The sequence below is a fragment of the Lagenorhynchus albirostris genome, chromosome 2, assembly GCF_949774975.1.
Source record: "Lagenorhynchus albirostris chromosome 2, mLagAlb1.1, whole genome shotgun sequence".
Taxonomy (NCBI): Eukaryota; Metazoa; Chordata; class Mammalia; order Artiodactyla; family Delphinidae; genus Lagenorhynchus; species Lagenorhynchus albirostris.
This window is the reverse complement of record NC_083096.1, coordinates 73317813-73335591: the sequence shown is the minus strand read 5'-3', so window position 1 is coordinate 73335591 and position 17779 is coordinate 73317813.

Genomic DNA, 17779 nt, shown 5'->3' with positions numbered 1-17779 from the left:
GGAGCGCTCCAGCTGGGGGCTAGGGCTTCCCTGCCACTGACACCCGTGTGCAAGGCGGGCCTGGGACAATGGGGCTGTCGGGGGCTGCCTGAGAGGGCCAGGTGTGGGGCTGGGGTCCCCTCAGTGTGAATGGCCCATTATCCTGCCTAGAGGATGGGAGTGGAGGGTCTCTTTGTGTCCCCCAGGAAAGGCCCCTCTGGGTGATAATCACCCTGGGAGGGAGGTGGATGTGGTGATAAGGGTCTTTAGAGGGGGCCAAGCCTCCTCAGAGAACAGTTGGCCATTCAGGCCTTTGGCCCTTCTCTTGTTTCCAGCAGCCTGGGATCCTGTGGCCCATCCATGGGGGTGGGGGTGAGGGGGAGGCCAGCAGACATGGCCTAGCTCTGAGCTCAAGCCCCCTCCCCATCACCGTAGTCTGCTACACTAAGTTTGGGGGTAACCTTCTGCAGGAAACCACCCCCAGACCCCCTTCCCAACCCCTACCTAGTCTTGGGTACCCTGGGGCCTTGCCTCACCTCCACCAAGACACTGAGTTTCTGAGAGTAGACCTTGATCCTGGCGTGTTGCTCTACTGTATAAAGCACTCGCAGAGATTCTCATTCCACCTCTACAAACTCCCTGTGGGGTGAGGGCATCAGCCTCATTTCACAGATGACAAAACTGAGTTTCGGAGCAGTGAAGGGACTCGTGTGAGCTTACACAGCCAGTAGAGGCAAAACTGAGATCAGAGCCTGATCTTCCGATCCTAGGCACAGGGCTTTTGCACCTGCTCCCTCTGCCTGGAATGCTCACCTCCCTAATGACCACGTGGCTGGCTTCCTCATCTCCTTTGGTCTTTGCTCAAATCACATCCTCCATGAAAGGAGAAGTCTGGAGTTTCCTTCCCCCACGGGAGGTGGGGGAGAGTAGGTGGAGGTGCAGATGGAACGACCGGCCGTTGTTGAAGCTGGATGAGGGGTAGATGGGGGTTCGTTAGATTAGTCTATTTATTTTTGCATCTATTTAACATCTTCCACAAGAAAAGTTGGGACAAAATCTGGCCTTCCGGAAGCACCTTATTTTAAGTTGAATTCACCACCCCAACTCCAGCCCTTATGTCCCCTTTCCCTTCCTATTTTTCTTCAGATCACTCATCAGCATCTCTACCTATTTTGAGTATTTGCTTGGATTCATGTTGGTCTCCCACAGTAGCCTCGCACGGCCTGAGGTCCTGGGGTCTGTTGGTGCGGGCTGGTGCCCTGGCACACAGAGCGGCACCTGGCACTTAGGGGCGCTTTGTCCATTATTAGCGAAGGCCCGGATGACCTGGGTTTGCGGCTGAAGGCTCTTGGCCAAGCCGCCTTGAAGCAAAGAAAGGGCGGCCCATCGGCTTGGGTTTCCGGCCTGTGGGGTCCTTCAGCACCTGGAGCCACAGCCGGAGGGTCCTTCCCAGCGCCCCCCAGCCTGGGCTAAGCCCCTAAGTGTCCCATTATGTACCATTCACTTCTCACTTTGTCGGGCCCGTCCGCAGCCGCTGCGTCCTTTTGTCAGAGGGGCCTGGGAGTGCGAGGGGCTATTACCACAAGGCCTCATTATTCCCAGCCAGAGCAATAATGATGAGTCCCTTCCCCAGGCTAGCACATTTTGCAGGGTCCCTCCCATTTAATAACTATAATAACAGCCACCATTTATGAGCCCCCACTTCGTGCCCCGCCGCGCCAAGCACTTTACATACATTATCTCATTTAATCCCCCCAACAGCTCTGGCAAATAGCTACTGTTTGTATCCCCATTTTTCAGATAAGAATGCTAAGACTGGGTGCCCAGAGCTCCTTTATCCTCAGCTCAGCCATACAGGGGGAGGAAGGGCAGGGATACACCCATGCCCCAGATGGGACAAGGAGGCGCAGAGACAGGAGGTGGCCTGGGAGAGAGCACACAGGAGATAGCAGGGCCCATGGCTGGGGCTGGGCAGCAAGCCTCCCTCGGGCATATGCAGAGGAGGGCGGGCAGCCGCCCTCAGACCTCTTCAGGGGAGAGCAGCCAGGCCGTCACTGTGTGTTCACAGGGGCAGCTGCTGGCTTGGGGAGCTTCAGTGACTTGCCCTGTGCAGGGCTAGTGAGAATCCAGGGGCTCTGCCCGCAATGCCCACCCGATAGGGAGGGGGCGCTTCTGCTCCCTGGGCCAACACTGAAATGCTCTTAGAGGACCCGGCGGAGTGTGGGGCACAGGGACCAGGCCCTGGGAGGAGGCAGGAGCAGGGTGAGAGAAGGGGAAGGTGGAGGGAAGGAACTGAAATTGCACTGTTTCCTCCCCAGTGAGGAGTCTCAGGGGTTCTCTTATGCTCTGGCCTTTGGGGTTAAACACTGTCCTTCCCAAGCTTTCAAAAAAGATGCAGTAATTATTATTTTAAATTAGATTTATTTCTGAATAATAATTTCTTCACTTTTTAAAATATTAATTTTATTTATTTATTTATTTGAGGCTTCCCTGGTGGCACAGTGGTTGAGAGTCCGCCTGCCAATGCAGGGCACATGGGTTCGTGCCCCGGTCTGGGAAGATCCCATATGCCGCGGAGCAACTAAGCCCGTGAGCCATGGCTGCTGAGCCTGTGCGTCCGGAGCCTGTGCTCCGCAATGGGAGAGGCCACAAGAGTGAGAGGCCCGCGTACCGCAAAAAAAAACAAACAAAACAAAACAAACAACAACAACAAAAATGTTAATTATATTTATTTATTTGAGGCTTCCCTGGTGGCACAGTGGTTAAGAATACGCCTGCCAATGCAGGGGACATGGGTTTGAGCCCTGCTCCAGGAAGATCCCACATGCCGCGGGGCAACTAAGCCTGTGCACCACAGCTACTGAGCCTGTGCTCTAGAGCCTGTGCTCTGCAACAGGAGAAGCCACCGCCATGAGAAGCCCGCGCACCGCAACGAAGAGTAGCACCCCCCTCGCGGCAAACAGAGAAAGCTCGCTCAGCAAAGACCCAACGCAGCCAAAAAAATAATAATAACTTATTTGGCCATGTGGCATATGGGATTTAAGTTCCCTGACCAGGGATCGAAGCCATGCCCCCTGCAGCAGAAGCGAGGAGTCTTAACCACAGACCACCAGGGAGGTCCCCAGGAATTTCTTCACTTTAAGGGCATAAAACTTTAGAGGCCCAAAAGGGTGTACCACACAGTAAAGTTTCCCTCCTGCATCCGGGTCTCCACCACCCAGTTCCCATCCCAGAGGCAACTAATGTTTCTGGTCTCCCCTGTATCCTCCCAGAGCTGCTCAGACATTTAGTTATAAAAGTAAACACCGGCCCCTCACCAGGCCATTCATCTGTTTCCTAAATGCGTGGTAAGCACCTTCTCAGCCAGGCTCCAGGCAGCCAGAGGGAACCCTTACCCCTTAGGGGATCTAGGGGTTGCAGGGGAGAGGAAGATCTCTCAGAAGGGCAGAAACGGAGCAGAAGGGATGGCCTTCCAGGGAGAGGGAACAGCATATGCAAAGGCTTAGCGGTGTGACACCTGATGTGTGTCCAGGTCCCTAGTGTGCCTTCTGCATGCGAGGCAGGAGGGGGTCTGCACCACCTCGGTCAGGCTGGACTCCCAGAGTCCGGGGTCTTTGGGCTACAATCTGCATGCTCTTGCCCCTCAGCCTGAGGTCTCTCAGAGTCTACAGAGGGTTTGTTCATCCGTCCCTTCCTAGAAAGGAGCCACCCCTGGCCAGTGGGACCCCTGGCGTCTGCTTAGCCAGGGGGCTGGGCCCAGCCCTAGTCCCGAGGGGGAGACCTACTTTACCATGGCTGTGAGGGTGAAATCAGTTTATAGGGTGTTTTGTACAATGCTCGACACAGAGTACGTTTGCAGTTCGGGTTGGCGTTGTAACTGTTCCCAGGACACCCTAACCATCCCCGTCTCAATGTCCTCTCTCTGTGGGAACGTAAGTATCCTCCTTGCTCACTCCTGGCCCCCCAGATTCTTCTCCAGGCTCCCAGAACTCCACTGAACCGCAGCCTTCCCCTTGGTTTCTCAGGGAGGGCAGTAGGGGGAGCCTCGCCGGGGCACAGGACCCTGTGAGCTGAGGTGTTCACAGTGGAGAGAAAGACTGCCCCTCCTGGCCCCTCAACTCCGCCTCTTCTCACCCACCCTCCTTTAAAAGGAACCCACCCCCCACTCATTACTGAGCCCCAGCAGCCAGGCCCTGGCTAAAGCCCTGGCTAAAGGCAGCAATTAGATCGTTAGCACCAGCCCCAACCCACCTGCTTGGAGTCCCTCAAACGCATTTTAATTATAATCCCTTAATCTCCCTCAGATGGCGAGGCTGGCTCTAGGGCTTTTGCCCCAAATAGCCCCTTCCCTCACTCTCTTCCCCCAATTAAGGGGTCCTCTCAGCAGAGAGCCCCTCTCCCAGCTAAAGGCCTCCCCGCCCGGGAGCAGCCGCCTCACGGGCTCTGTCGCCCTCTCTACGGGAAGTGGCCCCAGATGGCCGGCTAGTCCGCCTGACGTTCCCACGTGTGTGGCTGCGCCCCCTCGGATTATGTGCCTCCTGCCTGGGCACGAGCTGAGATGCCTGGGACCACTTGTCTCTGCCTTGGTCTCCTCTTGTCCTGGTTTCTTTGTGTCCTCTGGGTAGCATCTCCCCCCCGACCCTTTCACAATGACTTCTATTTTCCTGTCAACCCATCCATGCCACCCTGTCCGGGCCAGCTGTCTCCCTGGCAATTCCATCCAGGAGCAGCCAGGTTCTGTCACAGGTGGAACTGAAGCCAGGGCCCTGACGGGACGTCTCCTGGTGGCAGCGCTATAGTGACCTCCAGCTGACCTCAGCAGAGTGCAGCCTTGCCCTCCCGCCCCTCGTTGCCCATCAGGGCTCTGAGACCCTCCGCCACGTAGGGACTGGCAGAACATTGGGCGGCCTCTGTCCCTGAGTTCTGAGCAGGGCAGAGGCAGGGGGAGGGACAAGATGACCCAGCATGTGGCCCTGTCTGAAGCTGAGCCTGGATGAAGCTCTTTCCTGGGAAAGTTCTGTCACTAATTGACTTGCAAATGCCTTGTTTGTCCCCAGATTCATAATTAGTGCTAAGGATTTCTAGGGCCCCATCCCGGAGGGGGCTTTTTTTGGGGCAGCCTGTTCCTCTCCCCTCTCTGAGGTCGGCCGGGCTGGGGGTGGGCAGAGCCGGGCACCGGTGCCCAGCTGCCGTCCAGCGTTCCCACGGCTCTGGTGCCAGCGTGTGAAAGGCGAGGTGCGGGGGACGCGGGGGCTGGGGCTCCCCGCCATCCTTCAGCCGGGACCAGGGCCAAAGCCCTGAGGCTCCAGGAAACGCCAGAGCTGGGGAGCGGAGCGGGCAGTGGCAGTGGGTGGGGGCCGGCTGGCACCCCCAGGAAGGAGAGCCCAGCCGGAGCCTGGGCTGGCATTGGCCGAGCCTCCAGCAAAATGAATGGGCCAACAAGGGGCCTCTCTTCCCCACGGCTTCCCCACAAAGGCCTTGGCTACACCATGGGATGTGGGGGACCAGGGGCCACCGAAGGAAGAGGAGAGGCTATTCTCCAAGACGCCCCGACTCCCAGCCTCTGCATTCCCAGAAAGGGGCCCTGGGCTGGGGCCGCAGTGCCTTGGGTTCAGGCCCAGCTTGGACCTGGATCTGCTGAGTGAGGAGGGCAATCCTCCCAATCCCTGTGGGCCTCAGTTTCCCCCACCGTATTATCCCTGGCGTCCTTCCCAGCCCTGATGTCCCCCTCCCGGCTTCTGCCCACTCAGCTACCCTCACAGCCACACCCTACCTTCCACCGCCAGTTCCCAGCCCTCGGCAGGCCCTCTCTGGGCCTGAGACCCAGCCAGACCTCCCCTCAGCGGGCAGCAGCACTCCTCACTCAGGCACAGCCTCCCAACCCCTAAGGCCCTTCAGTTCCCCTCAGGTTAGGAGGAGCGGCTTACCAGAAGGGAGGAGTAAGGAGATCCTAAGCCGTGGCTGCCTGCCATGGAGTCAGACAGCCCAGGGCCCTGCCATTTGCAAACTGCGTGACCTGGACCTGTCAGTCTGTCTGGGCCTCATTTGTGAAAGGCCTCACAGGGTTATCACCGGGAATAGTGAGACAGTGGAAGACACTCCATGTGGGACCTGGCACAAAGTGGATACTCAATCGAAATTCTTTTTTTTCCTGCCTCCCTTTCAAAGCTTTCTGCAGTCTGCCTGCGTTTCTGGGTGACTGAGATGTTCTTTCACAGTCCACCCCCATCTTTTTTGCCTGGCTCTCTCAGCAGCCCCTCTATATTCCTCATTTCCTCTACAGTTCATTTCACAGGACTGGCCATTTTCCTTTGGTAAGTTCTTCCCAAAGTCTAACCTTCTATTGCAGGTTGCTCCTCCCCAGGCCTGGCCTCTTCGCAGGCTGCCCTGCACCTGGGGCCCTGAGGGAAGGGGGTAGGGATGGGCTCTATGGTAACCCTGAGAAGAGAATGCCCTCTTCCCTCATCTGCATACAGACGGTCTCATTTGCATACAGACAGACCTCATCTGCATATGCTCAGTGGGACTCTGAGAGCAGATTCTTAAGTGTCTGCCTGGACACTCCCAGCCCAGTCCTGGCATCCCTGTCGAGGGAGGGGTCCCTCCCCACCCCTTCTGCCCCTGTCTGGGTCTGGGCCTTTCTGTTTCCAAAAGGCAGCCCACCCTCTGTGGCTCCTCTCCCACCTGCTGTCACTAGTGTCCGGCTTTCTTTTCCTGTGCTCAGATAAGTCCTTCCTCCCACCTCCTCGTGCCGCCCCAGCTCCTTCACCAGGAGCCTCCCTTCCAAGCCAGGAGGCCAGGCCGCTAATGGAGGCAGAGGGCTGCTTTTCCCTGCCCAGGCCCCCCAAAACGCAGAGGGTAAGGAAGCCATAGAAGGTTGATGATGAGGCTCCAGGGTCCAAACAAAAGCAGGGGGAGGGGGAGGGCAGACCTGGGCAACTTCCTTCTTGCTGATCCCAGGCCAGACCCTGTCTCCATTCACCCCCTCCTCCTCTGGGGGCTGACCCCAGGGCTGCAATGGGTCCTTGCAAGGCTGCGCAGTTGGAAGGATCCTGAAAGTAGGTCTGGGAACTTCAGAAGCACTTGCCTGACCTGGTGAGCCCAGGCTCCGCCCCTTAAATATGCCAGATTGTGATACAAATGGAACTGCCTTTTCCTGGGCGCATCCTTGGCCTCAATCAGCCCTCCTAGACCCTGTCCTTGTGGGGGGTCCTGGGGCTCCTTGGAATGTAGGTTAGGGGAGCTTGGAATTCTCCTCATGGGCCTCCACCATGCTGAGGACCCAGGACACAGCCCTTCCCCTCTCTGGCCTCAGTTTCCTCTGTAAAATGAGGAGCTGGGCTAGAACAGGTGGCTCTTACTGCGTTCCTTCTTCCTGGAAATCATGCCCAGGTGCCTAGCCAGCATTCTGTATGCAATTTCAGCAGATGCAAGGATCCCCCTGTGGTTCATCTTGACCTGAGGCTAGGAGCCCTGGTCTAGAGGAGCTAAAACTGCTGTGGTCAGTGTTTAAACGGAAGGGGAGGGGTGTGTAGACATACGTGCTTGGATGCGCAGAGTATCTCAGGGAGGACATAGGCACCAGTGGTTGCCTCTTGGGAGAGGAGGTGGGTGGCTGGGAACAGGGGAGGGTAAGAGGCATACTTTCCCTCTTGTGCTGTTGGAATTGAACCATGTGTATTATCTTAAGCCTTTTTATTTAGAAAAATCCCAGGATTCCAGCTATAGTTCCATGGAGGGATTGTTGTTAGATGGGAGGAAGGACTTTTTAGGGAGTGGTAGAAGGCTTAAAAGGAGCTGGCACTCTGGACTCTGCTAACACTTTCCAGCAGGAACTCTCTAGAGATTGGAGGGGGGGGGCGCTATCTTTTGGGGGAGCATGTTTTATGCAGGTGTGTTATGGGGCAAATGAGGCCAAGAGCACAGTTCCTTCTTGCTGTGGTTCCCCTGCTCCCTCAGGTTCCCTCCCAGGTATTGTTGGGAAGTCCTACCTGCTGTGTAACCTGAATCCCTTTTGTTAAGCATATTCATCCCCTTCTGCCTCTACTGAGGGTGGACAGAGAGGAAGCAGGAGTGGGTGGCCCCGTGAAGCAGGGATGCTCTTTATCTCTGGTCTGTTCAAACCCTGGAGGACATTTCTAAGGCTGTGTCCCTTGGTGGCTGAGACAGAGGGCCATCCAGTGACCTCCCACACAGGCACTCTGGGGGAGCAACCCCACCCTCTCCCATCCTCTTGGTCCTTGGGGTGGTACCTAGGGGCCTCCTTGGCTGGGAGCGTTAGCCCACTGCTCTGAGTTGGGACTGACCAGATCATGGATGGTGTTCCCAGGGGCCTTGGGATGGCTCAGAGAGGTGGGAGGAGCCAAGGAGATCTTTCCTCCCCAACCCATCCCCCACAGATGGGAGTTCTGTCTTAGTGAGGCTTCCCCCTTTTGTTGCAATGGTGGCTTTTATAGCATTGGTCTCTTAGAGGGAGCCCGGTACTGCCCTCCTCTCATTCAGCCCCTCCCCTGCCCAGGTACATCCACTACCACTAGTACTGTTGGTCAGTATTCAAGAGTCTTTATTAGACAGGAGATGGGACTTCCATCTCAGAGGAATCTCAGCTCAGACAACACAGGAGAAACCAGGACGGGTGGGATGGACAGCTTGTAGACCTGGGAGCAATGGTGAAGCAAAGTGTTATCCCAGGTGGCTCCAGGTACAGTGGGCTGCCCAGGCTGGAGGCTAGGGCCTCCCCACTTCTCTCTGGTTCAAAGGCTTCTTGAAAGAGCTCTTCAACTTGCTAGAGTTTAGCCTTATCTTTCAGTCAATCAGGACGGCTTCTCAGAGGGAACCCAAGCCAGCTGGGTGAAGTAGGTTCTTCTTTTTGGTCTGAAGAGAAAAAAAATGTCAAGATTGAAAAAGGTTCTCTTTGGATGGAGACCTTAGCAGGAGGCAGAGGGCAAGTGTCCAGTGGCCAGGAAACGCGAGAGACCAGGGAGGGCTCCATGTAAGAGGGGGCCACCATGACAATGGATGAATCTAGGAGCGTCTTCTAGGTGCTCTACGCAGGGCCATGGCAGGGGTTGTGTGTGTGGAGGCGGAGGCAGAGAGGGCATGCCCAGGGCAGGAGCTCAGATCCCAAACAGGTGAGAGGCTAGGCAGTGGCCCAGGGCACTTGCTTCAGGAAGACAGAAAGCGTATTTCCTTGGCTCGGGACAAACCCGGGAAGATTTTGTTGACTTCTACAGCTCCCGTGGCCTCTTCCCCAGTCCTGTCTTTAACCTGCAAGGACTGTTTCAGCATTCCTCAGACTTCACTCCTGCACCTGAGAAGGAGCGCCCCTTCCTCCCCTGAGAACACGCAGAGAAGGCCTCCCCCCCATCTGGCCGTCTCTCCTCTCAGTCCCTCCGACTGTGTTTGGAACACGTTCTGCAGGAAGTCAGCACAGGGGAGGGAGACAGCATATGCTGTGGGAGCCACCAAGTCCCATTTGAAGCCCAGCCCAACTTACTAGTCCTGTGACTTGGGGCTCTGATTATGCCTTTGTAAAGTGGGGACAGTATCACCAGTTTTCAGGACCGTTGGAAGATTAACTGAGACAATGGCTAGGAAAGGGCTTACACAAGCAAGCGGGTGCCAGATCAAGGTCAGTCCCTTCCTTCCTGGGGTGGAAGGAAGCTGTGCCTAGGAAAGAATAAAACCAATAGGGGCTGCACAGAAATCAGGTGTCAGAGGCACAGCTGTGGGCACAGCATTCCTTTCCTGCCCCACCCGGAGTGGGGAGCCCCCAGAGTTCTCCTCACCCGACTTCTCCAACAGCTTTAAAATCTGAGAAGATGGGCTTCCCTGGTGGCGCAGTGGTTGAGAGTCCGCCTGCGAATGCAGGGGACGCGGGTTCGTGCCCCGGTCTGGGAAGATCCCACATGCCACGGAGCGGCTGGGCCCGTGAGCCATGGCCACTGAGCCTGCGCGTCCGGACCCTGTGCTCCGCGGTGGGGGAGGCGCGACAGTGAGAGGCCCGCGTACCGCAAAAAAAAAAAAAAAAAAAATCTGAGAAGAGAATTTCAGAGAGAAATTCTTTCTGAAATTCTAGGCCACACCGCTGCGCTCGCTGCCCATCTCTGCTCAGATCAGTGTCACCTTCCTCCTACCTAGACTCTCAGACTTTCCAGACTTGCCTCCTTCCTCCCTGTCCCACCTCCTCCTTCCCTGCCCTGCCCCCAACCCCACCTTTGCCAGTCCCTAACCTTGACCTTGACCATACTATGGAGGGGTGGGGATGGGAGGTCTGCCTCACCCATCAAACTGGAAGCTCCCCAAAGGTAGGGACTCAGTCTCCCTCAAACCTGGGCTCCTTGAGGCCTGTGTCCCTGACGCCCTCTGGCCCTATTCCCAGCCTGGGCTGGCTCCCAGAGGCCCGGAGGTGAGCCAGCTGCCCCTCAGTGCCCGCTAAGTCTGTTAGCATCTCCCTCCACAGCTCTCTTTCCCCTCCTTGCTCCAGATCCTCAGCCTGTCTGGGAACCCTGCTAGCCCCAGGCTGGCTGGATTTAGGGGAACAGCAGAGGAAACTGGTGTCTGTCAGGGCCTGGGAAGGGGTGGTAGATGAAGCCCAGCGCAGGGCCCTCCTGTGGGTGGGGGAGGAGGAGTCCAGATGGAACAGTCTCCGCCTGTTACACCCTCCCAGCTCCAGACAGAGGGAGCATCTCCTAGCAACCGTACAGTAGCAGGGGGCTGGGAAGAGGGTGGGGGCTGGGAAAGCGGGGCGGAGAACAGTGATATCGTAAATTATCCCTAGCCCCTCCCTGCCAGCCCACCCTTCCTCAGTTGAGAATGGCCTTCTTTCTCTCTCCACCTGCTCCTCATTCAGGATTCCCTTGCAAAGCTGGCCCCTGCTCAGTGCCCCTTATAGGTGCCCCTCTAGCTCAAGGTGACAATTCTCAGCCTTCTGCTTGAGCTACAGAAGGAGGGAATTCTTACCCTCCCAGGATCTCTCAGGGACCCTGCTGGAACGTCCCCAGTGGCTGGAGGGGGAGACTGCCTTCCACCCCCACTGCACCCGAGCTAGAAGACTATCACTTGCCAATGGTCTCTGGCTCCTGCCTCTCTCTTTGGGTGGGGATGGGGGCAAGGAAGGGAAATTTCAAAGCATTTGTGACACTGACTCCACTTCTCTAAACAAAAGGTTTTAGACTTGGGACCTCCAAGTCCTTACGGGGCACTTGGGCCCCTCACCAATCTGGCCAAGTCTCAGTTTCCCTATCCCAACAGCTGGAGTCCGGGAAGCTCAATAAAGTGACTAAAGCTGGGTGGCAGTTCCTTCCTTACCTCTCCAATTAGCCATGTCAAGCCAAGGGTCAAAGAACTGGTACTTCAGCAGTACAGATCTTGGTTAGACACTGGAAAGGACTTCCCAAGACAGCAGTAAGCAAGATCATAGAATTTCCTGGTTGGAGAGAGGAAAAGTCTGTCAAAGAAACAGGAAGCTGAGTGGGAACCCCTTAAATTTTGTCTCATTAATGCTTTCTTAGCCACGTTAAATAACATATTAGAGAGTATTTAGCAGAGCCTGACATATAGTAAGCCTTCGTTTTGGCTATTTTAAAAAATCATATATTAATATGATTTTTTATTGGGTGGCTATCAAGAGGAGAGATAAATCCCCTGGAGACCTATCTCCCATCCTCCAGGAGCCCCATGGGAAAATCCAGATATGAGATAGTGCCCCAAGTACAAGATGGCAGCCAATTGCCATGGTAACAGCAGGAGAAGGAGTCTGGTTGGTTGCGGGGGCAGTGCCGGGAAGCCAGCTGGTGCCAGATGGACAAACCCAGCAGAAGGTAGCCCCAGCTGGGTGAAGCTCATGACCCTGTGCCCAGGGCTCTCCCTCCATATGCCAGCCTCAGCCTGTCCCTTCCCTCCAGGCCTAAAGGCTCCATTGCTATCTGTGGGGATTCCTCCTCGAGACTCTTGCTTGTACAACAAGGGATGACTGCTCAGAGACAAAAGACCCTCCTGCTCAAAGTCTCCCTGGCCCACCAGCCAAGAGGTCTAAACTGGTCTGAATTTAGCTCACTCCTGACAGTGCTGAGGAACCTTAAAATCAGGGACTTGGGAGGGTCCTAAGCGGCAAGGCTTGGAGGTACCATTTTGTCCTCATTCAGTGGAGGGTCACAATGTCTGGCTAAGGTTCCCTCTGGAGAGCATTGAGACGAGGGAGCAGAGTGGGTTAGGACAATGAAGGGAAATCGAGCTTCACTCCACCCCTCCTCTCTTCCCGGAATGGCTGGACAGTATTCACACAGGGACGGTGGGAAGTTCTTCCTGAGAAGGACGAAAGAAGCCGTGGTCATGGAGTCCATTTCACCACATAGTTGTTAAAAACAAGTGCCTCCCAAACCTGTCTCAGCAAGATGCTCACCTGCCTGAGACCAGAGAGCTCCAGCCAGTCCACGGAGCCCAGCCACGCTTCCCAGACAGGGCTTCATCACGTTCTGCACCCAGAGTCCCTTCACTCTCCTCCCCAGCAACCCACTCCCTCATTTCCAGACTCTGGAAGCCTTCCTGGATTGTCCCCATCTGCCTATCGTGGCCCCTCTAACTCTGTGTCCCTCAGCATTTAGAATGGGCACTGGACATCTGCACACAGCCTTTCATCCACACCGACATATTTGATCCTCAGGATAACCGTGGAAGGAAGTTAGGATCCAAAGACGTTAAGTGACTTGCCTAAGGCCACCCAGCTAGTAAGGGAGGGAAGATAGAATTTGTATCTTGACCAGCCTGCCCTATTCCAGGGTCGAAAACCAAAACCTCCTTCTTTTGTTGTTCTTCCTATGGCCGGAGCCCCTCTATCAAATCTGTGAGCAACCTGCCAGCTGAGGTGTGTCCACTGTCATTCTACCGCTTCCAGTGCCCCAAATCCAAACTTTTATTAACAGGGACGGTGTACCCAACGGAGGGTTGGAGGTAGGGGAGAAGGTCTACCCACACTGCCAATTAGCATAAGTGACACTGAGGCCAGGCAAGGAGAGAAACCTCCCCTGGGTGTGGAGACCGAGGGGACCTTGGACTCCTTTTTGGGCTCTGGTCAGTCTTGATCCCAACATAGCCCTCCCTGGACAGGGAGCCCTGTGCAGAGCTGGAGGGGACACTTATGCTGGAAGAAGAGAGAGGCTCCGGGCGGGGCCAGCCGCAGAGGTACTATGGGAGGGCGTGTACAGTTGGGGAAGGGAGGCTAGACAGGCCTGGCAGGATCGGAGATACACCTGGAAAGACATGGGGAGGGAGCAGGGGCAGAGCCTTGGTGCTGGAGAGGAGCCTGTCCTGGGAACGGCTCTACCATGGATGGCCTCACTGTGAGACCTGGCCAAATCTCAGCTTCTGTTTCCTGCCAGGACCTGGCTAAAGCTTGAGGCCACCCCTCACCCTCCCCTCCTCCAACCCCATTCCAGCCCACTCCCAGTGGGCCCTGGGAGCTAAGCCCCCGCACCTGACATGGCCACTTCCACAGCTACTCACAGAGAGGTCTTTGTGCAGAGGCTGCGCCTGGGGGAGGGGCGGTAGGCGGCACACCCACTTACATTCCACCCTAGTGGCCGGCAGTGGCATCGTCATCTCCTCAGCTGTCTCTCCAGCCTCTCACCCCTTCTCTAGGAAGAATCTCCTCAGAGCCTTGGCCCACCCCTGGACCCTCCCTTACCCCTTCTCCCACTCCCTCCTCCAGGAAGTTTCCAGGACTGAACTTCTCTGTTCTTCACTCCAGTCCCCAGAGGTCCATCTCCTGTCCTGACCTCAGGGCACTCACTGTGCTGGGGACCAACCTTGGCTTCTCCACGTCTCTTCCCAGGGAGCTCCCCTGAGCCTGCCCGACCGTGCAGGTGTGTGTGGCCGAGAGGAGTGAGGGTGATTCTAGAGGGGGAGAGGCAGAGACCCTTCTTCAGGTGGCTCCCACTCCTTGCACATTCCTCTCTTTGTTCAGAACCAGCCAAGAGCCAGTTAAGTATCTGGTTGGTGCTGGGCTCAGTGGGCAGCTAGATTCGGGTTTCCTTTCATCCTGGGGGTGGTTATGTGCTGTCCCCGAGCCATACTCTGCACTCAGCACCTCTGAGGCTGTCAGCTAACTGCCCAGTACCCCCATCAAATCCAGTCTCCCTGGTGAAGCACATAAGCCTCCTAATAACCGAACTTCTGCCTCCATTTCCCATCTCCTCCCAGTCAGACTCCCTCCGAGGGACACGCTAGTCGCCTGACACAACACGCTCTTCCCTACCTCCTTGCCTTCACTGTCCACTCTCCACCACGCACTTCGTCAGCCGCCTTAGACTGTTAGCCCCTGCTTAACTTTGATCACTTTTATCCCCTTTATTTTATCACTTATCTTTTGGCTCCCTCCGGGAAGCCTTCCTTAACTCACCTAAGGTGTCCCAGGGCTCCGGCCCCCATGCGGCCACAGCACCTTGTATAAGTCTTCAGGACAGCAGCCTTTACACTGTCTTGTAATTATTCATTTCTGCCTCCCCCACCAGGCTGCTAGGCCCTCAAAGCAGCTTTCACCTTCCTCTTCAACACAGCATCTGGCACACAGTAGGCACCCAATAAATGCCTGCAGATATGGGTAAGGGAAAGGAAGGCATGGATGTGAGAAGCGCTACTGAGGACGAAGTGATGGGCTCTGATGTGACTGATCTGGATGAAGGGGAAAGGAAGAAGGCAAATCCAGGATAATGCTCAGGATTTGCACCTGAGGACCTAGAAGTTTAAGGATGCTATTGATAGAGGTGGGGAAGCAGGAATGTAGCTCAAGACTTAAAGCACAATGCTGAGTGAGTAAGCATCTGAATGCCCTCCCTATGTTTGGGGAATGGCCATCTCATGAGTCTTGGAGGGAGGTTGTACTTATAAGCCACTACAGAAGCCAAAAGCACAGGTACTTTCCCTGGTTTCCTTGCAGCTAGGGCCTGGTCATGCGGTCCAGGCTTAGCCAATCAGATGCACCACTCCAGTCTGATCTGGGAGCTAATGACAGGACCACAGTAGTTAGGGTGCAAATCTGGAGTTTAGAGAAATGAGTGAGCGTTTATAATTCCAAATGATGGTTGAAATGATAAAAGTGAAAGAGCATGAGTGGAAAGGAAAAAAAAAAAAAAAGAGCTGATAGCAGAACTCTGGGAAACAATTCTGACTGGAGAACTGATCTACCCAGAGGACTGAATGACTAGAACCCAGAATGAATAATCAGGGATCTAACAGAAGAACCAAAGGCCACAGGAGAAGACATCAGTATGAAATGGATATCAGTAGGAAATGTTCCACAGAGGTCACTAGGCTTGAGCAAGGGCCATTTGGTCCAGTTGAAGAGTCTGTGTGAGAGGCTGGAGAGGGCACAGGTTTCACCAGTTATGAAGGTGGAAGCCAGACTGATGGGCTGAGGAGAGAAGACTTGGAACTTCACCTCAAGTACATAGCGAGGAGCCCTTCACAGACCCCAGAGAAACCCTCAAACTGACAGATAATCCTGCCTGCCCACACCTTACCCTCTCCCCCTCCTTTTCCTGCTGATACTCCCAGTTCTGATTCTTCCTGTATTTTTTTTTTACACTCTTCACAGTCCTCCAATTTCTCTAACCACTGGCACCCATGAGGGGTCTGGAACTAAACTCAACACAGAGGCCTCTCTACCACCTCTGATCGTATGTGAGGTTCATGTCTCTTCTGGGGCTGCCATCCCTCATCTCTCCCTCCTTCCTTCTCTCCCCATCCTCTTCTCACAATTCCACTAGTAGGAAGATTCAACAATGTTCCTGGTCAGCCAGAAAGTCCTTCTTATGGTCTCACCTCCCTCCCTGTCCACCAACCAAGGCTGGCTCTCAGCCCACACCTGTCAGAGGCGGCCATTTTATAGGCGCCAGCTACCTAAGATGGTGGCCTCCCTCTCTCCCTCTGCTTCCGTTCCCACAGCTTGCCTCCTACCCTTGCCCCTTTCTTTCTGAAGCCTGAGCCCAACAAGGTGGGGGGCCAGGCTAGGGAGCCAAGGCCGGAGGAAGCAAGACAAAAAAGGACAGAAAAGCCGGCCCCTTGGCATCTCTCTTTGGCATTTGAGTCTAGCATAGGGAGGGAGGGCAGAAGGGAAGAAAGAAAGTAGTGTGAGTTTTTATTTCTGTCTTCTTCCTGCCACCTCCCCCTCCAACACATACACTTTGATGAAAACAAAATCTCTCCCCTTTTCTCTCTTCTCCAACCCCCCTCCCCATTTTTCCTGGCTCCTACCAAGAGCCTCCTGGAATGCAAATGAGTTGTATTATGCAAATGTATGCAAATCAGGCTTAACAAGCGGAAGGAGGGGGCAGAATGCCTAATGAGTAATGGCGGAGGGTACAGATGGAGGGTGGCAGGAATGACCCCATCTTCTCTGTTCCCACAGCCTGGGGGCTTGCTGGGGGTAGTGAGGTGTCCTTCACTTCTGGGAAAGAGTAGGGGAAGGCACCGTTGCTTCAGCTGAGAAGGCCTAGGATGGCCTTGGCTATAGGTGAGGGACAGGAGAGCTTGGGAGGAGACAGGGTTAAGTACAAGGGACTCACTTATACAACCTTGCCCAGAGACTCTGGATGTACCAGCCTCCCTGCTTGTATGGTCTGCTGATGGCTGAACCTTCAGCTGAAAAGAGGGTGATGCTTATGCATGCCATGGCTTGTGCATCAGAAAGGAGGATTCCCAAGGGAAGATTCCCAACCAGACCCAGGTTCTTCCTGGGTGGGGGGGTGGGGGGGTGCAAGCTGTCTCTCTTTGTGCTTTGGAAGGTGGGGGTTGGGGTGGTTGCCATGGCAACATAGCATGGAACACCCACCTCCCCAACATCCAGCCCCAGAGGACCTAGAGAGTTGGGAGGGATAATGGATTGACACCCCCTGATGCCCCCACCACCTGGCACTGCCAGCCGGAGATGGCGGCATCAAATCCTAGAAAGAATGGTCCCTTTGTTTCCAGGCTTGCGGTGTTGGGGGAGCAGGACTGGGCACACAGAAGGGCCTTTCCCAGGCCCCATTCCAGTTTGTGTGACTCTTGCCGGCCTCTGGAGACTCCTTGTGGCCATCCACTGGCCTCTTTGCCCTGGCAGGTTGTTGCCCCCTTGCCTTGTCTCCCATGGGCTTACCAGCTACTGCTAGGTATGCCTTCCCCTGTGCTTCTCTCTGAGGCCTCCCTTCCCAGCCTTCTCAGACAGAGAGAGCAGTCAGTTCCATCTCTTCCTGGCTTGTGTGGACACACCTCACATGTCTGGACATGAATCCTGTCTTTTGTATGGGGGCAACCTGTGAACTCTACCTACCTGCAATAGGGCTGCTCCACCCAACTCAGGCAGGGAGACTCCTTAAGGAGGTATCAGACACAACAAGACGGCCAGGCTGGAAACCGGGAGCCTGGATCTTGGCCTTTCCACTAACCAGCTGAGTGACCTTGGTCATACCTCTTGCACTCTCTTGGGAATCTGTAGAATGAGGGCTATAGAGCTGATGCTATCTAAGGCGCTGCCTGATCCATACACTCTGTACCTTACATGAGCTTAGGTTAAATTCTTCCTGAAATTTAACCCTCAACCTCCCTACTGCTGAAGCCCTCTCATTCAGACTCCCCAAGGTGGACAAACCCAGTTTCCTGGAGACGGAATGGCAACTGCCCTCAGCCTCTTCCTCTCCCTGAGACTCAACAGCTGCCTGCAAACAACTCCCCAAAATTAAAAATTCTAGAGTCTTTGATATATAACCGTGCAGACAGGATCCCCTCCTAACCCTCCCGAAGGGGGTCAGCACAGCCACCGCAC